This window comes from Balaenoptera acutorostrata, chromosome 12, assembly GCF_949987535.1.
Source record: "Balaenoptera acutorostrata chromosome 12, mBalAcu1.1, whole genome shotgun sequence".
NCBI classification, from domain to species: domain Eukaryota; kingdom Metazoa; phylum Chordata; class Mammalia; order Artiodactyla; family Balaenopteridae; genus Balaenoptera; species Balaenoptera acutorostrata.
In genome coordinates, this window is record NC_080075.1 from 42,799,278 (window position 1) to 42,816,635 (window position 17,358).

Below are 17,358 nucleotides of genomic sequence, written 5' to 3' on the forward strand. Positions count from 1 at the left end.
AAGCCCAGCAATTGAATTTTTAATGTTTAACTTGTTACTTGTATAGCAGTCTTGCTATAATCATGTATTAGTTATAGGAGGTTTTTTTGTCATTTCCTTAAGATTTTCTACACTGGCAACAAGTCATCTGTGAACAAAGATAATTTAATTTCTTCCTTTTAAATCTGTATACCTTTTATTTCCTTTCCTTGTCTTATTGCACTAGCTAGACTTCCAGTACGATGTTGAATAGGGTGGTGAGAGTGGACATCCTTGCTTGTTTGTAATCTTAGTAGGAAAGCATCTAGTTTCTCACCATTAAGTATGATGTTAGCTGTAGGTTATTTTGTAGGTGTTCTTTACTAAGTTAAGGATGTTCCCTTTTATTCCTAGTTTGCTAAGTGCTTTTGTCATGAATGAGTGTTGGATTTTGTCAAATGCTTTTTCTGCATTTATTGATAAGACTGTATGAGTTTTCCTCTTTAACCTTCTTAAATGTTGAACCAGCCTTGCTTACCCAGAGTAAATCCCACTTGATTATGGTTTTAAAAAATTAAATTGAAATTAAATTAAACATTATTTTTATACATCGTTGAATTTGATTTTCTAATATTTTTGGAGGGAATTTTTGCATCTAGGTTCATGAGAGATATTGACTTATAGTTTTCCTTTCCTGTAATGTCTTTATCAGGTTTTGATATTAGGATAATGCTGGCTTCATAGAATGAATTAGGAAGTCTTCCCTCTGCCTCTTGTTTTCTGAAAAGATTGTGGAAAATTGGTATAATTTCTTCTTTAAATGTTTGGTAGAATTCGTCAGTGAAACCATCAGGGCATTCTGCTTTCTTTTTTGGAAGATTTATTAACCATTTCTTTAGAAAATATTGGACTATCCAGATTATCTATTTCTCCTTGTGTGGGTTTTATTAGTTTGTGTCTTTCAAGGAATTGTTCTATTATTATCTAAGTTATTGAATTTGTTGGCATAGTTGTTCATAGTATTCCTTTATTAACCTTTTAATGCCCATGGAATTAGTAGTGATAACCCCTCTTTCATTTCTGTTATTGGTAATTTGTGTCTTCTCCCCTTTTTTCTTAGTTAAGTTGGCTAGATGGTTATTAATTTTATTAGCCTTTTCAAAGAAACAGCTTTTGGTTTCATTGATTTTTCTCTATTGTTTAACTGTTTTCAAGTTCATTGATTTCTGCTCTAATTTTTTAAAATTTCTTTTTTTCTGCTTGCTTTAGGCTTAAATTGCTCTTCATTCTCTAGCTTCCTAAGGTGGAAGCTTAGAGTACTGATTTTAGATATTTCTTCTTTTCTAATATGTGCATTCTGTGCTGTAAATTTGCCTCTAAGTACTGCTTTTGCTGCAACCCACAGATTTTAATGTTATATTTTCATTTAGATCAAAATATGTTTTAATTTATTTTGAGACTTCTTTGACTCATGTGTTCTAGAAGTGAATTGTTTAAACTCAGTATTTGTGGATTTTCTGGCTACCTTTTTTCTTTGATTTCTAGTTTAATTCTATTGTAGTCTGAGAACATATTTTATATGATTTCTATCCCTTTAAATTTGTGAAGGTATGTTTTATGGACCAGAAAGTGGTCTCTCTTGGTGAATGTTCCATGTGAGCTGGAGAAGATTATGTATTCTGATGTTTTGTGGTCAAATATTCTGTAAATGTCAATTAGATCAAGTTGATTATAGTGCTGTTAGGTCCACTATATCCTTACTTATTGTATGATTGCTTGATCTATCAAGTGAAAAATGGTGTTGAAGTCTCCAACTATAATAGTGGATTTGTCTGTTTTTTCTTATGATTCTATCAATTTTTGCCTCAAGCATTTCGACACTGTTGTTAGGTACATAGATATTGATATTAAGGATTGTAATGTCTTCTTGGAGAATTAACTCTGTTATCACTGTGTAATATCCTCTTAAGCCCTGATAATTTACTTTATTCTGAGGTCTGCTTTGTCTGAAATTATTACAGTTACTGCAGCTTTGTTCTATATTAGTGATATCATGGTAGATATATTGTTATTCCTTTACTTTTAACCTACTTGAGCTTTTATATTAAAAGTGGGTTTTGTTATAGACAACCCAGAGTTTTGTGGTTTTTTTAAAAAATCTCCTCTGACAATCTTGTTTTTCAATTGGTATATTTAGATCAATATTCACATTTAAAATACTTATTGATACAGGTGGAATTGACTTCTGTTTGTTCCACCTGTTTATTACTTGTTTTTCCCCCTCCCCTTTTTCAGTCTTTGCTGGTTTTGATTGCACATTTTATATGACTCATTTTATTTCCTCTCTCAGCATATCAATTATACCTCTAAAAATGTTTTTTTCCCAGAGTTTGTAATACACATTTACAATTAATATAAGTTTATGTCAAATATCATTATACCACTTCATTTATAGTGTAGATACTACATAACAGAGTATCCCCAATTCTTCCTTCCCATCCATTATGACATTCCTGTCATTTATTTCATTTATCCATATGCTACAATCACCCAATATATTGTTATTATTATTAGTTCAAACAAACGGTATATTTTAGATCAATTAAGAATAAGAAAAATAAAAAGCTCTTACTTTTTTAAAAATTCCTACTCCTGTACTCTTCCTTTTATTATATAGATCTGAGTTTCTGACCTATATGATTTTTCTTCTCCCTGAAGAATTTCTTTTAACATTTCTTACAGGGCAGGTTTGGCAATGAATTCTCTCAGTTGTTTGTCTGAGTATTTATTTCTCCTTCACTTTTGAAAGGAAATTTTGTTGGACGTATAATTCAAGTTTGGTGTTTTTCTTTCAACATTTTAAATATTTTCCTCCATTCTCTTCTTGCTTACATGGCTTCTGATGAGAAGTCTGCTGTAACTCTTTTAACTCTTGTACTGTTCCTCTGTAGGTAAGGTTTTTTGTTTTGTTTTGTTAAGATTTTTTCCCATTGTCTTTGGTTTTCTTCAGTTTGAATATGATACATCTAGAAATAGAGGGTTTTTTTTTTTTTTGAATTTATCCTGTTTGGTGTTTGCTGAGGTTTCTGATCTGTTGTTTAGTCTTTAATTTTGTTAATCTCTTGATCGTTATTATAGTAGTTCCCCTTTATCAGCAGTTTCGCTTTCTGTGGTTTCAGTTACCTGTGGTCAACTGCAGTCCACAGATATTAAAAGGAAGATTCCAAAAATAAACAATTCATACGTTTTAAATTACACACTGTTCTGAGTGTGATGAAATCTTGTGCTGCCCTGTTCCATCCTACCTGGGATGTGAATCATCTTTTGGCCAGCGTGTCCTACCGGTTAGTCCCTTAGTAGTTTTCTTGGTTATCAGATTGACTGTCATGGTGTCACTGTGCTTGTTTTTAAGTAACCCTTATTTTACTTAATAATGGCCCTAAAGGGCAAGAGTAGTGATGTTGGCAATTTGGATATGCTAAAGAAAAGCCATAAAGTACTTCCTTTAAGTGGAAAGGTGAAAGTTCTTGGCTTAATAAGGAAAGGAAAAGAATCGTATGCTGAAGTTGCTAAGACTTATGGTAAGAATGAGTCTTCTATCTGTGAAATTGTGAAGAAGGAAAAAGAAATTTGTGCTCGTTTTACCATTGCACCTAAAATGGCAGAAGTTAAGACCACAGTGTGTAGTGCTTAGTTAAGATGGAAAAGGCATTAAGTTTGTACGGCAAGGTATTTTGAGAGTGAGAGAGAGAGATACCCCATTCACATAACTTTTATTACAGTATATTGTATAATTGTTCCATTTTACTAGTTATTGTTGTTAATCTCTTACCTAATTTATAAATTAAACTTTATTATAGGTATGTATATATAGGAAAAACATGATAGACACATATAGGGTTTGGTACTGCCCACGGTTTTAGGCATCCACTGAGGGTCTTAGAACATATTCTATGAGCTAATGTACTTCAGATATTTCTTCTGTTCTATTTTCTCTTTCTTCTCCTTGTGATATTCCAATTATGCTTATGTTACACTTTTTGAAATTGTCCTACAGTTCTGGATATTCTGTTTTTAACATTCTTTATTCTCTTTGTATTTCACTCTGGGAAGTTTCTGTTGACACCCCTTTAAACTCACTGATTCTTTCCTCAGCCATATCCAGTCTAATGATGAGCCCATCAAAGGCAGTCTTCATTTCTGTTCAGTATTTTTTATTTGCAGCATTTATTTTTTATTCTCTCTTAGAGTTTCCATCTCTTTGCTTACCTTGTCCATCTGTTCTTGCATGTTGTTTACTTTTTCCATTGGCGCCCTTAAAATATTAATCATAGTTATTTTAAATTCTGTCTGATAATTCCACAATCTGTTTCATATCTGAGTCTTGTTCTGATTCTTGCTTTATCTCTTCATACTATTTTTTCCCATTGCTTTTTTTTTTTTTAGACTATCTTGTAATTTTTTGTTGAAATTTGGATGTGATGTATTGGGTAATAAGAACTTGGGTAAGAGGCCTTTAGTGTGAGATTTTAAGTTAACTTAGCCTGGAGTTGGGTTGTGCTTTAGCTTTAGGTACCAGGAGTCTTAAATTTCTCTGGTGTATTTGTGTTTGTCTCCCCTATTTTGGGGGAGGGGGCTTTTCTTGGAATTCCTACTTAAGTAGAGTCTGCACCTTGAAGCTCCTTCAACAGAAATCCACTGTTATACTGGAGTCTTCCTGATATGGTGGCAAGATGTGGGGGGGTGTTCTATAATTTTATGATAAAATCTTAGTCTTTTAGTGGACCTGTGTCTCTGGGCCTCTACAGGTGTACTTAGTTTCTTCTTCCCTTAGGTGAGACAGGAAGGCTAGAGGGTGCTGGTGTGGGGTAACTGACCTTTTTCATATACGGGATAAAGCTCTATGTGGGATAGGGCAAAGTCTTTCCTAGAGCATAGGCCTTTGTATGGAGAATGCTCTTGACCTGTTTCCCCTCTTTCTCCCATAGCTTTTATGAGATCTCTTTCTTGGCTTTTCACTGTGAGAACCTGCTGGGGTTCCTAGAAGTGAAACCCACAAAACCATGGGGGTCTAAGACTGTGGTCCACAGGAGTTTCTCACTCTCCTGCTAGTTCACATTCAGCCTCCAGCAGTTTGTCAGAATTACTCTTTAAGTGTTTCTTCTAGTTGTGGCTCTAGTGATTTCTGCTCCAGGTAAGCTGTGACTCTCTGTGTTCATCTGTGAAGGTTTGGCTTTAGAGAGTTTCAGATACACAAAAAATACAATTGCAAAGTAATTTTGTGGTCATAAATTTCAATAAAACATTTAATGGCTGTAAATATATATATTTTTTGATAAGCCAAGGTGATAATGCAGTAAATCAAAATTGAAATCCCTTGTTAAAAACTCACTGAGAGGGCTTCCCTGGTGGCACAGTGGTTGAGAATCTGCCTGCCAATGCAGGGGACACGGGTTCGAGCCCTGGTCTGGGAAGATCCCACATGCCGCGGAGCGACTGGGCCCGTGAGCCACAACTACTGAACCTGCGCGTCTGGAGCCTGTGCTCCGCAACAAGAGAGGCCGTGATACTGAGAGGCCCGCGCACCGCAATGAAGAGTGGCCCCTGCTTGCCACAACTAGAGAAAGCCCTCGCACAGAAATGAAGACCCAACGTAGCAATCAATCAATCAATCAATAAAATAAATAAATCTTTAAAAAATAAAAAACTCACTGAGAAAATTCTAAACTTTCATAAGACTAATAAATTTCTAGCCACCATTCATCAACGAAAGAACCCAATGCCATTGGAGTAGCCAGCCACTCAGACAACTGTGTTACTACCAATGGTGGTATGCTTAATGAAAAATTGTGTCCCCTAAAAAGTAATCAGTTGATTGTGTCCAATGAGTATTATGAAAACTTAATACAGTAGGAGAATTGCCTGTGCTCTACAAAATGTAATAACTCTCTGTAATCCTTTGTCAAATGAGGCAGGGCACACCTAAATAAATAGTAAAATAAATTAGAATGTGTTTGGATCATATATTCTTAAATGCGTAAAGGACTGGCATGTTAATTTATTATATTAAGGTTGTAACTTTTTACTGGTATCCTATTAGCTAGAAAAAGTCAATGCCATTTCCAAGCAGGCTTCACGTGGTTTTAGTGAGAACAGCTCTCAGCCCCCAGTTACTGTCTCTCACGAATCCCCATCATACAGTCATGGAGCTAGAAGGAAACCCATGGACTATAAAGGGACACATTAGCATGTAAAGTCTGGCGCCTGCCCATCTGCAGATGAAAGATCACAGAAAGATATTTGCAATAAGGAACAGCAAGTTGTGACCACTCTCTAGATCTGTACCCATCAGACAGAGGTTGACACCTGTGACAGGTACATTCTGATTTCCACATGCTTTGTGCAGAATCAGACGTGCTTGCAGCAGCATGGCAGCCAAATGTCAAGTGCTGCACCTCTCAGCGTGGAGACACTCAGAAACCCTGGCTGGAAAAGGAACTTGGATTCACCTCTTGAAGTGCACACCATGCGGGAGAGCTGGGCCAGGAGAGGGTTCTGTTAAGCCTTGTCCAACAACAGGTACAGGAGTCGTGCATGCTGACATGCCTCTTCCCAGTGCTCCACATTCTGGCACCTCCCTGCCCTGGTCCCACATGGCAGAGGGACAGCGAGGGTGTCTCCTTGTCGCCTTGCTGTTCCAGGTGGGGTTTAGTGAGGGAAGAGAGTGCATAATTTTGGAGCAGGAAATAAAGGTTGTGTGCAGACTTAAACTGGGCCCGCAAACTCAGGCTGGAAATCATCTGACAAATTAGATTATTCCTTGGGATTTAGGAGCCTCCTACAAGGAGCGTATGTTGAGAGAAAAATCAGATTTCTAGAACCCTTTAAACCAGAAGCTAGGTCTTGGTGGGTACTATTTTAGGTGGAAACTTCAGATAGACCCTTAAGAAGTGGCTTTCCCAGGACCAGAGCTACTCCTGAAGGGAAGGAAGGAGCTTTCACCCCCTTAGATGTGACTCTTGGCCTTTGGGAATACTCTCAGAATCACCTTGGGCCTGGAAATGGTGGGGCTGACATCTGACTTCCAGAAGGCTGATGTTTTTCTCCCAGGGTGGGGTTGCAGGGATCCATGCCCAATCTCTGGTGACCTTCCTTGCGACCCAGAACAGGTATGAGATGTCCCTGGGAAGAGAGTGTGGTCTCAGGCTTCTGCAACTGAGTTGCTGGCTGCTGTCATAGCAGGGAGCCAAGCAGGACACTTAGGAGACAACATGGCCCGAATCCCTACAGAACTGCTTTTACTGAAATGTTCTGTAGGATAAGAGCTAACCTAACAGACAGCTCTATGCAGTATGTCCTTAGTCTGTTACTATAGGAATGTTGGAGATAGTGGTGTTATTTCATCTGGTGTTTTTCTTTTTTAATTTTGTGGACACAAGGAATCTGATAAGTTATTTTTTTCCTCCTGCCCTCCCTTCTTTCCTTTCTTCCCTCCTTCCTCCCTTTTTTTTTTTGCTAGAAAGTTCAGAACCTCAGATCTGTGGCCTACCATGCATAAAAGCGTATGTCATTAGGGTATGCATATTTCCTGGCTTCATATTTACCCCTTTTGTCATCTTGGAGAGCCAACTTCTGTCCTTTTTAGAGGAAGGTCGGTATAAACACCCAAACTGGTAAATGAGCTTTCCCTCCCAGACGTTGAGCCGGGACGTAGGCTTTTAGTAGTTGGCTCTGGGAACTCCGTTAGCGCAGAGTATAAACTTTGGTGGACTCAAAGTATTGATAAAAGGCCCAAGGGCCTGATTAATGATAACGTGAGAGGTTAGGCCTGGTGAGAATCTGACTCACTGACTTGGAAATATTCATTTTTCTACGTGGTTGAGAGAACTTGGACTTTGATGTCAGAAAGACATCTGTTGGGGGCTTCCCTGGTGGTGCAGTGGTTAAGAATCTGCTTGCTAATGCAGGGGACATGGGTTCGAGCCCTGGTCTGGGAAGATCCCACATGCCGCGGAGCAACTAAGCCCGTGCGCCACAACTACTGAGCCTGCGCTCTAGAGCCTGCGAGCCGCAACTCCTGAGCCCACGTGCCACAACTGTTGAAGCCTGTGCGCCTAGATCCCGTGCTCCTCAGCAAGAGAAGCCACCGCAATGAGAAGCCTGTGCACCGCAATGAAAACTAGCCCCCGCTCACTGCAACTAGAGAAAGCCCGCGTGCAGCAGCGAAGACCCGATGCAGCCCAAAGGAAGGAAGGAAGAAAGAAAGAAAGAGAGAGAGAAAGACGTGTGTTGGATTTCTGGGACTGCCACTTATGTGAACCTCAGCATGCCCCAGAACCGCATGGAGGCCTTGGTGTCCTCACCAATAAAATGGGAATAGGAACCTGGATATGGTTGTTACGAGTTTAATTGAAGAGTCTCTGTAGCACCCAGCATGTTGTTTCCTCCTCCTATTGTGATAAATGTGTTTGGAACTTACCTGCTTTTTCCAATCTCTGGGAAGATGTGGACATTAATGCCTTACTTTGAAACAATCCTGGCACCCCAGGGACTTGCCCGGAAATTCAGCTTGTGTTCGAGCCTGTTTAAAGGGCTTTTGCTTTCATCTTCAGGGGCCAAATGCCAGTGGCTGCTTTTAATGAAACCAAATCCTTCCTAGTTCTGTGTGATTTGGGGATTTGCTTCCTCAGCCTGGGCAGCAGTCGGATACATTCCGTTTTCTTTATTTTCCAAGTGACCCCAGAGCACTTTGTGATTCTAAAACTGACCTACTGGGAGAAACAAAATAAACTCTTCCATTCTATCTTCTCTTTCTCCCACCGTGTTTGGGAATGATCTGACTTAATATACCTACCCTCCAGCTTGTTGGCTCCAGAGTGATAACAGCTAACATAAGTACATTTATCATTTACATACTCTGGGCAGGCTCTGCAGTGCATCCCTGACAAACCAATACCTTCTCCAGCCATTGGTGGCTCAGGAGCCAAACAAGGAAGAGAGAAGTAAAATCACCAAAAAAACCAACCAAACAAAAATATTAAATCTTTTAGCCCCCAGGGAGTACATGTCCCTTTTCCATTCCTCATCAATAGATTATAATCTCTTCTCTTCAGAAACTGGCTGTCGGGATAGCACAATAAGTCCATAAATTGGTGCTTTCTGGTGGAATGGTTTTGGGGAGAAGATGGTTTATAGTGAGGAAACAGTGAGGTTTGCATATTGGTTAACTTTTGATGCTTCTTTTTTCTCTGTGCTTTTCTCTTTGGGCCTAAAGCAAGAATGCCTCGGTGAGAAAAGGGATTGGCTGGAAAGCCCTTGAAGCAAATGCTGGCATTGTCCCTGAAAGCACTGGCCAGGAGCCTTTGCCACTGGAATATGCCTCTTCCAGTGCGATTGGCAAGACCATTCCTATTGTGAGATCAGAATATTTAGCTAGATGTGATTAAATATTCAGTCAATCACACTCCCCTTCTCAGAGTCCATGTATCACCTTGTGGTTAGGTTTGGTTTCCCCTGTAGGCCTATCTACATGGGTAGAATGTGCTGGTCCCATGCATTTTAAGTATCCAGTCCTTGGGACAGTTCTGGCTCAGCGTGAATTACTAAAAAAACATTCCTTTTAGTACATCAGCCTGGTGAGCTTGGTATCATGCGGGTCCTCCTCTAAGTATAGATTTGTCTTTTGGGTGCTGACAAACCTGGTCCCTGAGCCTTTATGTCTGGGTCTTGTACGTTCACCAAGGAATGAAAGCCCTCTGGAAAACTATTGGGAAACAGCCTTCTGTCCTTTCTCCAGGCAGACTACATCCTCCTTTTATCATTCCTCTTCCTGTTACCCTTTAAAATCAGTCATTTTACAAACATATTTTGATCCCAACTGTGTGCTAGACTCTTTGCTAGGCACTGGACTATAAGTATACAGCTATAAACCATGAAAAGGTTTCTGCTGCCTTGGCATTTAGAGTCTAGTGGGAAAGACAAACTGTGCAAAGTAAACAAAGGAACAAGGCACTTTCAGATAGTGGTAAGTGCTAAGACAAAAGTAAATTGAGCATTGTGATCGGGGGTGCACAACAATATGAGTTTCTGCAGTCAGAGAAGGCCTCTCTGAGGAGGTGACTTTGGACTTAACACAGAATGGGAACCAAGGGAAGGGAGCCATGGGAAAATCATGGGGAAATGTTCTACCTCTCACCTTTCTAACTAGAGGGCCAGATTTTGGTTGAAGATTGGGTGGAAGGGACTCTATGGATCGTACTCACAATACATATTTTCTTAGCCCAGAATTGGAATACTGTCTGCTATGGGCTGATTCATGCCCCCATCCCCCAATTTATACGTTGAAGTCCTAACTTTCAGTACCTCAGAATGTGACTGTATTTGGAAATAGGGTATTTAAAGAGGTAACTAAGTTAAAATTAGGTCATTAGGGTGGGCTCCATCTAATATGGCTGGTGTCCTTATAAGAAGAGGAGATTTGGACACAGACACACACAGAGGGAAGACTATATGAAGACACAGGGAGAAGACAGCCATCTATAAGTCAAGAACAGAGGCTTCAGAAGAAACCAACTCTGTTAACACCTTGGTGATGAACACCTAGCATCCGGAACTGTGAGGAAATAAATTTGTTAGTTAAGCCACCAAGCCTGTGGTTTTTTTGTTATGGCATCTCTAGCAAACTAATATACTGTCCAAGGAGAAAAGTCTTTGAAATTGGGACGGTCTCAGAGGTCTCCAAACCAAGTGGTTACCAGCCAGTTCCGGCCAGTCCCATCGAAGGCTCATCCCCAGGTCAGAGCTCTGGCAGCAGTGTTGGAAGTTCAACCTTCCCTTCGCTGTGAGACCGTCACCTCCATTCCTGCTGACATGAGGCGTTTGTGAAGCAGCAGCCGCCTTTGCTCGCCAGCATCCTTCCCAGGATTCGAACCACTGGCCTTACCATTATGAATGAGTCAGATTATAGACAAGTGTTCTTACTTGCATGCCCAGACTGTCTGTGTATAATTAACTGTTACAGTAATAATGATGATGATGTGAAGCACTGAAGGGCCTTTGCAATTTGGGGCCTATAAATATATAACATTATTTTCATTATTATAATCAGGTATGGATACCTGGGTAAAAAGCCATTTCTCATTGGTGTAATAACACATGACTATAAAAATACCTAAAAGTCTTAATATTTTCCCCTTTTAGAAATATGACCATCAAGTTATTATCATAATAATTAAATCACCTTAAAAAACTATCCGAGATCTGCATGGGGGTATATGCTACCTTTTCCACAGTGAATGTTCTCACTGGCTCCTTTTAAATGGTTTATGAGGACTGGGCCTTTGGCACTTTGTCATGGAGACAAGACTTCGGAAACATCTGTTTTGGAAAAGGGAAATCATCTATAAAATATAATCAGCCAATAATGGCACAGCTACCTACAATGAGCAAGTTTCAGAAGTGGAGTTGGGGCAATGCATGCTGTACCTGGAGAGCATTTTCTATGAATCAGGAGAATTTTATTAGTGAAAAATGTAGTAAAATTCTAAGCCAATTTGAAGGGCATGTGTAACAGTTGGGGCAGATGTTTTAAGTGGTCACGAATTATTTGGAAGCCATCTCCATAGGGGCAAAGAGAAGACCTAAAACTGGGAGGACTTTTTTTTTTTCCTTCCCTCTGTCCCTTCTTTCCTTTTCCTTTCTGCCGTTTTAATTGATTTTCAGAGGGTTTTAAAGAAATTTGGAAGGAAAATCTCCCAGTAAGCATCATGAAATCTGCTCCCTCTCAGGTTGGGGAAACCCAGGTAAGAGGGCTGCCTAACATGAAACAAACTGTCCTGCTCCTCTCTCCCTCCCTCCTCTTCTATCTCCTTCAGCCCTACCAGACTTTGCTCACAAGCCAAAGAAGAAACAGAATAAAGCAGATTGCAGAGGAATCTTTTGATACTTAAAGCAGATTCTGATGAAGTGTGGTAATTCTGAAAAATCTTAATTAATGTCTCACTGGTGATTTCAGTAACTGGGGGCTTGTGAGGTGAGTGAAGCCAGAAACGGAGCAATTCAGTTATAAAAGGCTCTGAGAACTGCACAGACATCTAGTGGAGACAGGCTACTCACTCAAATACCCACATGAAGGGAGCAGAGTTGGAGAAGACTCTTGGTCCAGCAATCAGACCAGGTATGTGGGAGTCTATTTGATGCCAAGTCTCATTGAAAGCTCTTTTCGTTTCTCTGATCTTCATTGTTCTTGTCTATGAAACAGGCTTAACATGAACATTATGTCTGTACAATTAAATCAACAAAAAACAAACTTGCACCTTGTCCTCAAAATATCCCCCCAGAATGTAAATTGGTGTGGCCACTATGGAGAAACAGTATGGAGGTTCCTTAAAAAACTAAAAGTAGAGTTACCATATGATAACTCCAACAATCCTTCTCCTGGGCATAAATCTGGAAAAGACGAAACCTCTAATTCAAAAAGATACCTGTGCCCCCAATGTTCATAGCAGCATTATTTACAGTAGCCAAGACATGGAAGCAACCCAAGTGTCCACGAACAGATGAATGGATAAAGAAGATGTGGTTTATATATACAATGAAATATTACTCAGCCGTAAAAAAAGAATGAAGTAATGCCATTTGCAGCAACATGGATGGACCTAGAGATTATCCTACTAGCTGAAGTAAGTCAGAAAGAGAAAGACAAATATTATATGATATCACTTATATGTGGAATCTAAAAAACAGTACAAGTGAACTTATGTATAAAACAGAAACAGACTCAGACATAGAAAACAAACTACCGAAGGGAGATGGGTGGGGAGGGATAAACTGGGAGTATGGGATTAACAGATGCATACTACCATATATAAAATAGATAAAAAGGATTTACTGTATAGCACAGGGAACTATATTCAATATCTTGTAACAAACTATAATGAAAAAGAATTGAAAAAAAAGAATATAGATATATACATATTTATATGTATAAACTAATCACTTTGCTGTACACCTGAAACTAACACAATATTGTATATCAACTATACTTCAATAAAAAATAAATAAATAAAAATACCCACCCCTGCCCCCCAACCAAACCTGAAAATCTGAAAACTAAGTAAATTAACTCGTTGAGAGAACAACTTTTCAACTGATCGTTTAACCTCATAGAGAACCTAACAAACCAAATGTTTGACTGAAGTTACATTTTTTTTTTCTCACTGGCCACAAACTGGTTGGTGTGTAGAATAAGCCTTGGCTCCAAATACTTTTGTATGCCTCGTTGCCCCAAGTCTAAACTCCTCTCCTTCTCGTTTCCAGGCTCTCTATCCCTAGCCCCAACCTCCCTCTCTAATTTAATTTCTCACCACTCCCTAATATTCACTATTAACTTGAGTCAGGCTGGTGTTTTCTCCCCATGTCCTCCTCAATCCCATCTCTGTGTTCTTGTTCATGTTGTTTACTTTTCCTGAGATGAGCACAATGTCCCTAACATTGTCCCTAGCCATTCATTCATTCATTCATTCATGGCTTGAATACCAAGCACTATGTGTCAGATGTTGTGCAAGTTTCCATTGGAGGGATACAAAAGACTTAGGCAAGATCACTTCCTTTTTGGCCTCTGTGGCTTTTTCTTTCTAGAAAGGGCAGGGTGGGAGATGGACATTCATTCAACACCAAACAAGTTGATAGTGTTGTATGTCGTGTGTCACCGTTCTCTGTTCCTGCCGCAGCTCTGTGGGAAGCCCGTCCTGGCGTTGGACTCCCCAGCTGTCTCCTGTGTGCTCACACCCAAGTCTGGGCAGCTGAAGGACATCTACCCATTCTTCTTCTTCCTCTGGTTCTGTCATGGCCACTCTCTGGACCCCAACCTCTGGGCTCAGCTGTCCTTGCTGTTGGATGCTACCCTTCTGCAGATGCCCTCCCCGCCCCTCCCTCCTTTGGCCACAAATGCTGCTTCGACTGTAGCCTCCTTGTGGTGCGAACACCACCCGACATACACCGATAGAGGAACCCAAGGAAACTGCCTCCAACATCTTGCAGAGGTTTAGGAGGGAATAGAGCTTTTAGGGTTTACTCACAGCCATCTCTGTCCCTGGGAACCAGACACAAGGTCATTGGGGGTTGCAGTTGAGACATCCCACCCTGCTTGGTGACTCCTGCCCCAATGATGAACTCCTACCTGACTGTATCTCCTGTAGGAAAAGTTTTGATCCAGGAAGCTCCTGCCCTACCAGCACACCAGATAGCCCCAAACAGCTCTGATTCTCAGCAGTGCACTCACCCTGGCCTCAATCCAGAACTCCTTGCTACTTTGTTTATGTCCCAAGTATTATATGGGGGTGGAGGAAGACATCAGTGAGGAAGTACCAGAGAAGGTTTAGAAAGATGAATCACTAGATGGTGAGTGGGGGAAAATCAGCTCAGGCAGAAGGAGCAGCGTGCTCAAAGGTACAACAGCCTGGAAGAGCATGGAGTGAAGTAGCTCATGTCTGGGGAACAAGGTGTGTTTTAGGAAGAAGAAGTAGGCTGAGAGGTTAGACTGCAACCAGACCCATAAAGGGTCTTATAGTCCATTGTAAGGCATTGGGACTCTGTAAGTGTGGGCTTTATAGCAAAGCAGTCAGTAAATATTTGTTGGATTTAAAATGCCTGGCTGTGTACTATGATTCAGGTTCTACTTCGTATACAGATTCATTCTTGGTGTAAGTTCCTTCCCGTAACTATTTTTCTTTCAATGTGTGTTTTGTTTTTCTACAATTTTATTCTAAGATCCTAACGTTAATAACCTAAAGAAGAAAAATTGACCTAGCTTAAATTTACTACTTGTGTACCTTGATTTCCCAAACAAATGGAAGAAGGCTTTCCTAATTCCTGGATTTTAAAATTCTACAGGAAAAAAAAAAAATGGTTGAACCCAAAATGTTTAGCCATGGGTGGTAATTTTGTGTACACTGAGTAATTTCCAAGTTCTTCCAGGTGGCATAAGGCCCTTTCAGTCTTCATCTTGAGGGGGGCCCATGCATTTGACTTATCTTCGTATCTCAGATCATACAAAGGGAGTTAGATCCCTTAGTCATGCGCTATAATTCAAGTAATGAACATTTGTTGAATACTTTCTCTATTCATTATTGATGATGCCCTTGAGGGTAGGGGACCAGGCCTTCTACTTCTTTTGTCACTCCCACCTGAACCAACACAATGTTCTGCACCTAACTGGTCCTTAGAAAAGGCTCGTTGAAGCAGGGGAGGTAGATGGTGGGACAAAGAAGTGGCCTTGAATACTGGAGAATGCAAGGATTTTGGAGTCAACTAAGACTGATTATGGATGACTTTGCTGTGCTGGCTGTTAGATGTGTGATCTTGGATTAATTTGTCTCTTTCAGTTTTCCTACCCAGGAAGTGGACATAATAATGTCTAACATATAGATCTAATGGGAAGATTTAATAGGATGATATATGAGCAGTGTTGGGCACATAGTAAGAACTAGACTACTAAAATCAACAAACAGATGAACAGAAACAGAATCCAAGAATGCCACAGTGAGCCATAGAGATAAGAACAGCAACCCTATATTCCCCTTTCTCAAAAATGTGGCCCGTGTCTATAAAACAAACACTTGACAGTTTTGATTTATTCAGAGCTCAATCTTGTTTCCATATGTTGCACAGGGAAATTCCTTCTTCCACTTTTCCACTTACTGAGTAATCCCATCAGACCCCACCAAGCCCTGTGTCCAGATCAGTGAACATTTGGCCTTATCCCAGGAGAGGCACATTTTTGTACTCCTTTGGGGAAAGCTGACCTGGAAGTAAGAAGGGAAATGAGCACCCCAGTTATCCCTGGAGAAGACATCAATGGTCCACCCAGACAGCCCCAGTCGTTTCTGTCTCACTTCTCTTCTTTGAACAACAATACTGGCCAGACTTGCTCCTTGAACCCCTGTTTGTGGGAGGGGAGGGTGAGGCCTGGGCAGACCTTGTAGGACCCTCTCTGGGACTTAATGCCTTGATAGTCCTCCATGAGCTGAGTTGGTATCAGGTTTTGCAACTTTTCTGTCCTGAATCCTAATGTTTGAACAGTATTGCTCTTCAAATGGAACTGAAGGGACTTACAGTAAGATGCACCTCAGTTTTGGAGTCTGAGATTCTGGGGTCAGGGCTTGTCCACTGGGGACTCATCCTCAGCCAGCTCCTCCTTCCATCTCTCATTGCTATGCCCTCAAGAGACTGGGGCTCCATTTGTCCCAGAGCACCTGTCCTCGCTAAAGACCCAGGACAAGCTAATTCAGACTGAAGAGTTTGTGACTTAATGTTTTACCCCTCCCAAGGAGTATTTCAGCCACCCTAACTTCATTTCAACAAACATTTGTCAAAGTTCTATTTTACTCAAGTGGGGTGCTAGAGATACAAAGATAAAAACAAGACAAAAGGTTTGACACTGTTGTCCAAGAGTCTGGTTGGAAAAAATAGTCTTATGTAAATAATTAATTTCAAAACTATGTAAAAAGTATGTGTATGTGCACCCTAAAAGAAGAAATATCAATTTTTCCCAAAGAACTTTTAGAGGACACAGGGAGAAATGATGTGACTACTTGGGCTGAATCTCTGATGGTGAAACCCTGAGAATCCTGAAGGAAGAGGCCAGGATGCCTCTTGAGCCCTGTTGGCAAGCCCGGTGTTTCCCCATTATAAATTGAGCTCATAAAGCCAGTGCCTGCCTGTCCCCTCCCTTATCACGAGGGTGGAGAGAGGTTCCTGAGGATACAAAGTCACCTCCATCAGTGGGCAAGCAGCCATCTGCTGCTCCTGCTGCTGCACCCATATTAACTCTTTTGGCTCCTGCAGTGTTGTTGAGTCTGGGCCATAGAAGAACACTGGCAGCAAGTCAGGACACCTGAGTTCTAACTAGGCTCTTTGCCTACTTTGGAAGGCGTGTAACCTTTCAGAGCCTTAGCTTCCTGTTCTTGAATTGGTAACACCTGCCCTATTAGCTATGCAGATAAAAATGAGATTATAAATGTGAAAGCAATTGGAAAAATAACACTAATGCCCTACCATAAAGTTTTATTAATAATTAATCAAAAAGCATTTATTGAGTATCTGTTGTGTGCCTGTAATTTGGCTAGGTGCTAAATAGAGTCCATTAGTCTAGTAGATTTCTAATAACAAAGTAGTTTTTCTAATTCATCTGGTACAGAGAAATTGTCAACAGGGAGTACGTATAGGAGAGAAGACAGTGGCTTGAGAGATTGCTGCAGTTATGTCACTGATGAGCTATGTGATGCTAGACAATTATATTCATTCCTTTGAGTCTCAGTTTCCCAATCTGTAAAGTAAGGTTTTTCACAGATCCCTCTTTCCTCTACTCTCCAACTATGGTCTTTCTTCTGGCTGCGATGT